A 9652-nucleotide genomic window follows, 5' to 3' on the forward strand; every position below is an offset into this window, starting at 1 on the left:
GCGCGTGCCCACCCGCGTGCGGCGGCGCCGAGGCCTGTGCACGCCGGGCCGCAGGAGACATCCGCCCCGCGGCCGGGGTCGCGCGGGTGTCCCCTCGGCGGCCGTGGGGGGTGTCGCGCGCGTCTCGCCGCTCGATCAGTGCCATCTTGGCCTGCAGCTCCCGGCCGTCCTGGGAGTGGCCGCGAGCCAACTTTCTGGGGAGTTGGTGGCCCGGAATCTCTCCTTGGGATTTCTGGAGTTCCCTGGAGCCGCCAAAGCCAGAATCGCATCTCAGTCAGCCTTGGGGAGCCCGCGGGCGAGGGCCCACTCTCCTCCCCGTAACCCGCTTAGTGGTGCCGGCTCCTGCCCGCCTAGCGCCCACCCGGCCCTCAGGCCTAGTGCCCTCAACGCCTCCGCCCCTTGGCGCCCCGTGTCCTTGGATGAATGACTTGGGCCCTCTTGGGACTGAGTTTCCTCCGCAATACAAGCAAGGAGTGAGGAGGCCCACCAACCTCACGTGTAAGATAGACGCTCACCAAACGCCAGCCGCCTTCGCCTGAGGCGGCATTAAAAAGCTGCCATGCCTGGCTGACTGGACCCAGGGTCCAGAATTAATTTGGAGATAAGGTGGAGGATTTGCGGTGCCAAGGCCTCGGGCCGTTCCCAGCCTTCTTTTGCAAATCTCATGTATGTTTTATGGAGCAAAGGAATGGTTGACATGTTTCTCTTTTTTTTTTTTTAAAGAAAATCTCGGTTGTAAAGCAACCAGAGATGTTTGTACGGCCTGACCCACTGCTATCAAAAGTGAGAAGACCAGTGAGGCTAGGTTGTACTTGGAGTGGCTGTGATCCTCCCTCTGGCTCACCCAGAGCCCTGGCCAAATTCTCTCCCCACTCTGGGCCTCAGTTTACTGTTGGTACAATGGGAAGAAGAGTGTGGACTGGATGTCCCTGACGTTGACTAAAATTGCTGATTCTAAATTAGACCCCATCTGCCCTAGATGTTAAGGGAGTATGTGGCTTCCTTTCCTGAAGCAACCCAACTTGAAAGTAAATTGGAATTGGAAGAAGAGGGTAGCAGGTGGAGGCTGATAGGAACCAGGTGTGGCCTGGGGGCCCAGTTTCAGTATATCTGAGGTCCATAGCTCCCCAGGACCTGGCTCTACCCTTTCACCTCTCACCCCACCTAGACAGAGACATTAACGCTTTGCCTTCCCTTGGGCCACGCAAAGAGGGTCCTGGCTGTGGCAGCACCTGCCCCCAGCAAAGGGATCTAAGGTAAGGCCTGAGTTGGTTCTGGCACCCCAGGAGGATGTGGCGGGGGAAGGTAGTGATTTCTCCTGGCTTCTGTCCAATCACACAAAGTGGGGGCCGGCTCCAATGTGGGTCAAGGCTATTCCTGGAGACTTGATTCCCCAGCACCTCCTGCATGCCAGGCAGGGTGCCGGTCTCTTCTGGTCTCTTCCGGGGCAGAGCTGAACAGGCCGCCAAGCCCTGCCCTCTGGCTGTTCCCATTGTTCTATGAGTTTCATTTTCAAATTCTTTGGCACCAAGACTCAAAAGGCCAGTGCTAGCTTCTGCTTGACTCAGAGCTACATAGGGAAAGAGGGAACTCTCAGCACAGACCCATGTTTTCTGGACAAACACAGAAAGATGCATGAGAGCTTCCACTTGGTGTTGGGAGCACCCTCAATTTCTTGAGAGACTTCATGAAGAAAAGGGAAGCCCATTTCCTTAGAGTCTCCTGCCCCATCGTTCTTCCCTTCCTTTCCCTTCTTCCTCAGCTCATTCGGGTCTCAGACTAGGGGACCAGAACCTGAAATGGATGGTGACAAGCCATGCAAAGCCTCATGCAGAAGGGAAGGAATGCAGACAGATAACTGAAGTCCAGGCTCTTGTTTGTTCCTGCCTCCTGTCCTGAGACTGACCCTACAGCCCCCTCCCCACCCCTTTGGACCCTGCCAGAACAATGGCTAGTTAACCTCCACCTGGAAACCTCCCCAGTCCTAGGGCCAGGCCAGCCTGGACCTCTTCACCCCTAACAGCCACTTTCCCTTTCAGTACCATTTGGAAAAAGAACATGTGTGGGCATTATGACCAACAGATAGATTTGAGTTATGCTTGGGCTGTGTGGCCCTGGACTAGTCACTTCACCTCTCTGAAACTTGGTTTCCTCAGCTGTAAAATGGAGATAATATGACCTCACTCATAAGGTATTTTGGGAATCTAAAGAGAAATGTATAAAAAAGTCAGTACAGTACCAGGCAAACATTAGCAATAGCTACAGTTCTATGATGTGGACATACAAGCAGACTGAGGTTCAGAGAGGTTAAGTCACTGCTCAAGATCCCATAATGGCCAGAGCACAATAACTGGGAGCTCCCTCCTCTTTGATCACATTAGTGTCTTCTATTGTTCTCTGTCTCATCTGTGAGAATCCTGTTTTTCTTTTTTTTTTTTTGAATTTTACAATTTTATTTAATACAGCAGGTTCTTATTAGTTATCCATTTTATACATATTAGTGTATATATGTCAATCCCAAGAGAATCCTGTTTTTCCTACCACAGTTTAAGGAAAGGACAGTAGATTAGTTGGGGGTTTTTTTGTTTTTGTTTTTCTTCTCTCTCTCTCTTCTAGTCCAGTCCACTCAAAAAATACATATTGAATTGAATCAGTGTTTTCAATTCCAGAAGCAAAATTAATCCTTTCCCTCCTCATCCAGCTCCGAGATGGCTTTTGGAAACCCTGTGTCACTCCCTTTATTACAAACTCCTCTGCCCTCCTCCAGGCGCCTGGGCCACTCCGGGATTACAAATGGAGCCTTCTGCCTCTAGGTCACTGATTCCGCTACCATCTGTCAGCATGGATTGATTGAGGAGACTGGCCCTGCTCGGCAGATCAGTGACTTGTGCGAAGTGAGCTGGGCTGTCGGTGCCTTCAGCGGCAGGCGGATGTCCTTCCTCTCACTCGCTGGCTCTCTTGAGCACAAGTACCGCCCTCACCTTTATCCTTCAGTGGCCCCAGCTCTCCTTCCTCGTAGGAGGGGCCTTCCGCTAACTCTAGCACGCCAGGAGGGAGGCCTCCTGAACTCGTGCTCACAATCCTTCAGGAGACAACTTACCAGAAAAAGCCTCTGCTTAACAGAGTGGGGAACCCCCCAAAGCGTCCGGCAGAGCCTGTCCCAAGCCAGGCACTTTTCCCATGCAAAGCACAAACCCAAGGGTGGCCTTCATTCCACACAGAGCACCTGCTGTGTGCTGGGCTGTAAACCCTGATGGAGGGAACACAGGGCCTCAGAATAAGTCTTTCTGGGGCAAGGGCAGGGCAGGCTCTAAGGCTAAGGGGGTGGGGAAGGCTCCACATAGAGAGTCCGGGAATACCAAGCCTTAGCCACGTGGGGACAGCCACTGCAGGTCCCAGGAGGGCTGTGTGCAGCGCAGGGCTAGGGGAACGAGAGATGAGGCTGCAGAGGTGGGCAGGGGTGGGGTCCTACAGGGCCTTGTATCTGTGACCCACTTGGCATGAACTGGTTCCACAGGGTCTCACAGTGACCTCTGCTCAGGAGATCTGCCCCTCAACCCTGCCTTCCACCTCATTCCTCCAGGCCCCAAGTCGTGGCTCCCTCCTCCTCAGCTCTCACTGATCACACTGGGCTGCCTGTGCCTGTGTCTGCCTCTCCCGCAGGACCGTGAGTATTCACAGGGCAGACACCCCTGCTTCCCTCGGGTCTCTGGCATCCTCTGCAGGGTAAGGCACCATAACCATAAACATGATAACATGAATAATGACGATACAGCCCAGAGGAATCCCAGCTCACTGGGAACAGGCACTGTGTGTCTGTAGCGACATCATGAGGTTGGTACTGTTCTCATCCCCACTTTACAAACGGGACGACTAAGGGGCAGAGAGTTGAACAACTTGTCCCAAGTCACACAGCATAGAAGAGGCCAAGCTGGGATTTGAACCCAGGTCTTCAGAGGTTGCACTCTTAACCACCAAGTTTCCCAGCACTGGGTAAACACTGGAAAGATGGATGCACACAGACAGTTGGTGGGTCCCAAAGTTTGCAGGTGGATAGGGAAGCAGACTTGAGGGGACAGCAGGGTTGGCACCAGTCTCTCCCCACAGGTAACATGGTAAAGCCCTGGAGACTGGGCAGTTTGCAGGCGTTGGACCCGCAGACCCCATGCCTGGAAGACCCAGGCCTAACCGACAGCAGCAGGATGCATCGGCACACTCGGGACACTGGAGGAGATGCAGCTGAGCAACGGGAGGCCCCTGCTGCCTGGCCTCACAGAAGATCACCCTGCAGCCCACTCAACACTCCTGCCACTAGTGCCTCAAGTCTCCCTGGGAAGTCCCTGGCATGGTGGCCCAGCACAGGTCACGGAGCTGGGAGTGTAGCCTGGTCTCACTGATCTGTGTCCTTTAGCAAATCATCCAGTGGCTCTGAGTCTCAATTTCTTCATCTGGAAATTGGAATGCGTGGGAGGAGGGGCCGAGTGGTCTGCCTGCCTCCAGGAAGTCGGGTCCCTTACCTGGCTGACCCCATTCACTGCTCCCAACAACAGTGGGAGGCAGGGATTGTCATCTTCATTGTGCAGAGCAGGAAATGGACACACAGAGAGGTTAAGAGACTTGCCGGAGGTCACACAGCGAGCAAGCAGCAGAGCTGGTTTGAACTCAGGCTTCTGGCCCCCGAGCCCCCACTGAGTCACTTACAGCACTGCAGAGTGTTCAGGTGAAGATGGAACGATCTAACAATAGCAGTGACAAAGCCATGTCTAAGCACTTCACCTGCTCTAACTTGCTTAGTCCTGACGACAGCTCTCCGAGGTGGTACTGTTATTACCTCATTCTGCAGATGAGGAAACTGAGTCACCGAACAGCTAGGCAGAGTTGGAATCTGCAACCAGGCAGGTCAGGCTGCAGAGCCCCTGCATCGCTTTATCACAAGAGAACAATAGGGAGGCTCCTTTCCATTGGGATTATTTCTGCTTGAAAGCTCAAGACTTTTAGCCCCATCGCTGTTGGGCTCCACGGGAAGGCAGTGCTGCATGCTGAGGCATGCTGGGAAAAGACTTTGTTCCGTCCTGCTTTGTTGACATGCTCTTCATTTTAAGCCTGAAACCCCAGCTTCCTGTGAAGAATTCAAACCGTGGAGAAAAATGTGGCCATAATACAGCCACTACTTCCTGCGCCTCCAGTGGTCCCTGAGCTTGGGGCTCCGTGTGTGTCCTCACACTTAACCTTCACAACACCCAAGTAGCCCCCACTTCACAGCTAAAGAAACTGAAGCCCAGAATTGCTAACAAGATGCCCAGAGGCACACAGCTGCTAAGTGGTAGATCTGAGACTCGTCCCCAGGTCCTTCTTGAGAATCCTGGCTCTTCTGACCACAACAGCTGCACCCCCGTGGGATGCGCGGAGGTGGGTCTTGTTTGCTGGGCTTTGAGGGAAATGCTGCTGCTTATCGTCTGCCACAGGCTGGCCCCTCAGTGTCACAATTCCTGGGCCACAGGGAAAGCACCAGGACACAGGTGTGACAAGTGTGGACATCAATGTCCCCTCCACTCCATCTCTCCCTCCAGGGATTCAAGAATGGCTCCCCTGCCACCAAGGTGATTGTCTTCTGGAAGCAGTCATGCCCTGTGAGGTTCCTCATCACTGCCCTGCATCTCCCCGGGAGCTCACAGGATAACTCCAAGGCCCATGTGTGATTCCGGGGAAACAGAAAGCAGCAGAGTCAATGGATTCTCCAACTCCCAACTGGTCTTGTTGATTGCAGCCTCTTCTCCCGGCCCACCCATCCCTGCAGCAAACTCATTACAGTTTCCAGAAGCCAGCTTTGACCCTACTACCCCTGGCTCAGAGGTTGTTGGTGGGCCCCAAGGAGCTTCAGAATTCAAGTTAATTCTCATCCACCTGGAACACAAAGCCCTCGCCTGGCCCCAGCCACCTCTCCAAGCTTCTCTCACACGTCCCTTTCTGCTTCTTTGCCAAACCAAATGGGCTGTGTCCCTACCATGTGCCTGTCTGCTACCCAAAGCAGGAAGCCCTTCTCTCTTCCCTACAGTGTGAAATTACACCCTCTTTCAAGTCTTACTCAAATGCCACCGCCTCCATGAAGCCTTACGTTAATACTCATCATAAATTCACTCCACAAACGTTGACTGAGCCCCTACCATATGCCAGGCATTGAGCCCAAGGGTCCCTGTTATCATGGAGCTTACAGTGCCATAGGACCATTAGAGCAAACAAATGATCACATAAATAATCATTTGGTAACAGCCATGAAACACATTAGTAAGCAAGTGGGCAGGTGCACAGAGGGTGTATAATGGGGCCCTGGGTCTTGGGGATCCAGGACATTTGAGCTGAGACCTGAAGGACAGATAGGAAGTTGCCACGTGATGAGGTTGGAAGAGAGCTCCAGGAAGTGGGCACAGCACAGGCAACAGCCCTAAGGCAGGAGGGAGCGAGTAGATTTCCAGGAATGGAAAGGAGGCCAGTGCGATTTCAATGAAATAAGTAAGCTGGAGATGCAGTTGGAGTGAGACAGTGCAGACCACGAAAGGCTTGGGGACTTTATCCCAAAGGCAAAAGGGGGAACCACTGAAGGATTCTGAGCAGAGAAAATAGTCAATATTCATTTATAAATGATCCTGCCCTGTGGCTGAGTGTCTCCTGAAAAGCCTAGGCTTTGCGTCCAGCCACCCCTGAACCTTGGCTGTCTGGTTGTTTGGGGGTGAAGTTTTCAAACCCCTCCTCCTGGACTGAGCTCTCGAGGGCAGGGCTGACCTCCGGTTCTCCCGCGTCATCCTCAGCACGTGGAGCTGCTCCAGAAACATTTGTGGAACAAACTAACAGATAAGACAAGACACTTACCAGCATTTCCCCCGGAAGAGGCCAGGCTGCCTGGGGGGCCTTCCACGTTCTCTGGAAATCACAAAATTCAAGGGTTTTAGTGAGGTCACTACTCAGGGAGCCCTTGATAGTAGAGCTGGCATCCCATGGATGCCCGCGCCCAGGGCCAGCATGACACCGCACAGGCATCTGCCCGTGACCGTGTCCTGAATGACCAGAAACAGAACCAAAAAATCCCAACAGCTGTTAAGGTGCTTTCGAGTTTACAAAGCACATTTCACAAGCAGCCTCACACAGGGTCAACCCTCTCGGGTGGATACAGCTGCTGCCCTGTTTTACAGATGAGGAGACTGAGGCCCAGACAAGGGAGGGTCTCTGGCAAGTCATCTCAAAGCCAAGACTAGAACCTGACAACAGTTCAGGCTACTTATGGCTCCCATGGGGTTAAGAGAGCTTTCCGGAAATTTCTTTTAAAAAATGTTTTAAAGTGACATATTTCATCAGGATGTCTGTCAGCCAGCAGTGGGAGCCAACACACCAATTCTCACAGGCCGTTCCCCCTGCATGTCAAATCGGCACACTCAGCCCCAGGCCCTGAGGCTGGTGGCTTAGCCCAGGGCACGGGAGGGGCCTGAGTGATGAATCCTTGGCTCCCTGGGCTTGGTGCTGGCACAAAGCAGGTGCTCAGGAGACTCTGAGTGTTCTCCAGGGGAACCTGAGCTGATTTGAGGGGTAACAATAGAGAACACTCCTACGGCTCTCACGTGTGCCAGGAACCATGCTAAGTGAGTTACCCGCATTAACTCAGGTCATCCTCACAACAAGGCTATGAGGTGAGTACGCCAATTATCCCTATTTATATGTGTGGAAACTGAGGCTCAGAGCAATAGCTAATTAGCCTGGGATCACAGAGCCAGTGAGTGGCAGAGCTGGGATTTGAAGCCTTTAAGCAACCCCATGCCCTGGCTGAGTGAAGGTGGGCAGAAACCTGTGCATTCTCAAGGACCGCGACCATGTGGGGTGCCCCTCCTGCACACACTTGATGACCGCTATTCCCATTCCCCTGTGTGGGCGAGCAGTGACAAGCTGGCATGGTAACTACCCCATCTCCCCAGCCTCCCCTGCCCTCACCCCGTGGTCTCTGGGCTCCCTTTACCTATCCTGCCACCTATGGGCTCCCGCCCCAGCTCCTTTTTGGTAGCAGGTGGGGTGTACAAAAGAAAGGGAGGGGGCTTCCCTGGTGGCACAGTGGTTGAGAGTCCGCCTGCCGATGCAGGGGACGCGGGTTCGTGCCCCGGTCCGGGAAGATCCCACATGCCACGGAGCGGCTGGGCCCGTGAGCCATGGCCGCTGAGCCTGCGCGTCCGGAGCCTGTGCTCCGCAACGGGAGAGGCCACAACGGCGAGAGGCCTGCATACCGCAAAAAAAAAAAAAGAAAAAAGAAAGGGCAGAGGGCGATGCTACCTTGAGAAGGCTCTGTAAGCTCTGGAGCCTCAGCTTTTTCACTTGCAGAATGGGGACATTAACATCGCCCGCCACGGAGGGCTGCATCCACCCAAGTGCTTAATCCATGACCTCACACCTAAGTGCTGGTTCCAATTACTCTGGCCTCAGATACCCCTTGAGGGGGAATCACTCGTCCCGTGAGCAGGCAGGCTCAGGGAAATACAGTGCCCACGGTCACCCAGCATCGATCACCCAGCACAGCACAGTGGAACAAGGAATGAGCGGTCTGTCTGACTCTGAAGCATGAGTGGAAGAGAGGAGGGAGGGTAAATGAAACGTTTGGGTCTTCCACGCAACTCAGCGTCACACTGCCAGGTGTGGGTTGGATTTGGCTACCGAGTCCTGTATCCGCCCACTCCCAAGGCTCTCCCAAAATGGTGCACATCGAGTGGTGTTGGGGGAGTCCTGTGCCCTCCTGGGAGCCACTATCTTGCTGGACCCTCTCGGCCCCCTTCCCCAGCCCAGGTGAGGTGTGCTGGTGGGGACAGGAGGAACAGTGGGAAGGCCAGACATCGAAGTTGTTCAACTGTGGGCTGACTGCAGAATAAAAGGGAAGAAAGCATCCTTTCCGGAAAAATAAATGGACAGATGTGACCGCCCAAGTCACAACCTACACGGAAGCCATCCAAGAAAATCAAAGAGACGAGAGAATTGCCACCCCTTACAGCAGCTGAGAGAGGTGAGCGAGCCCAATCCCCCATCAAACAGATAGGAAAACTGAGGCCCAGGGTGGGGCCGTGACTGGTCCAGGGCCCCACGGTACGTCTGAGGCTCTGCCACGTGTGAGGGATGTCCAGTCCCAGGTGGCCCATTTGCAGTGGTGGGCGGGCCCTTGTGGTCCTCATGCCTCACAGCCCAGCCGTCGTCCAATTCCCTCTGTCTTGTCCACATTACCAAGGGTGTCCGTTTAGCCTCGCGCAGAAAACACCAAATATCGGAGGCTCTTCCCTGCATGCTTTTGGCTTCTGGGGTGCCCTACCCCCCACCCTCACACGTTAGGCAGAGTGAGGGGAGACTGTATTCAATAAGCTACTACATAGTTGTGCAATTAGAACAGAGCCTGCCTGACTCACAGTAAGTGCTCATAAATGTCAGCTTTTTTTTTTTGGCCGCGCCAGGCGTCTTGTGGTATCTTCACTCCTCAACCAGGGATCGAACCCGGGGCCCTCGGCAGTGAAAGCACAGAGTCCTAGCCACTGGACCACCAGGGAGTTCCCAATGTTAGCTATTATTACTAGGCATGATTATCCTGGCCCACAGACACTAGACGCTAGAGCCTTCACTCTCCTGCACTGACTTT

The 9652-nt window shown here is 53.8% G+C and overlaps 1 pseudogene; it reads left to right on the forward strand.

The window, feature by feature from the left end:
* Positions 1-6221, forward strand: part of LOC114886209 — a 13994-nt pseudogene extending 7773 nt beyond the window's left edge.
* Positions 6222-9652: the final 3431 nt, after the last annotated feature.

Source organism: Monodon monoceros, unplaced genomic scaffold (genome assembly GCF_005190385.1).
Source record: "Monodon monoceros isolate NGI ecotype Baffin Bay Population unplaced genomic scaffold, NGI_Narwhal_1 Super_Scaffold_6, whole genome shotgun sequence".
Taxonomy (NCBI): domain Eukaryota; kingdom Metazoa; phylum Chordata; class Mammalia; order Artiodactyla; family Monodontidae; genus Monodon; species Monodon monoceros.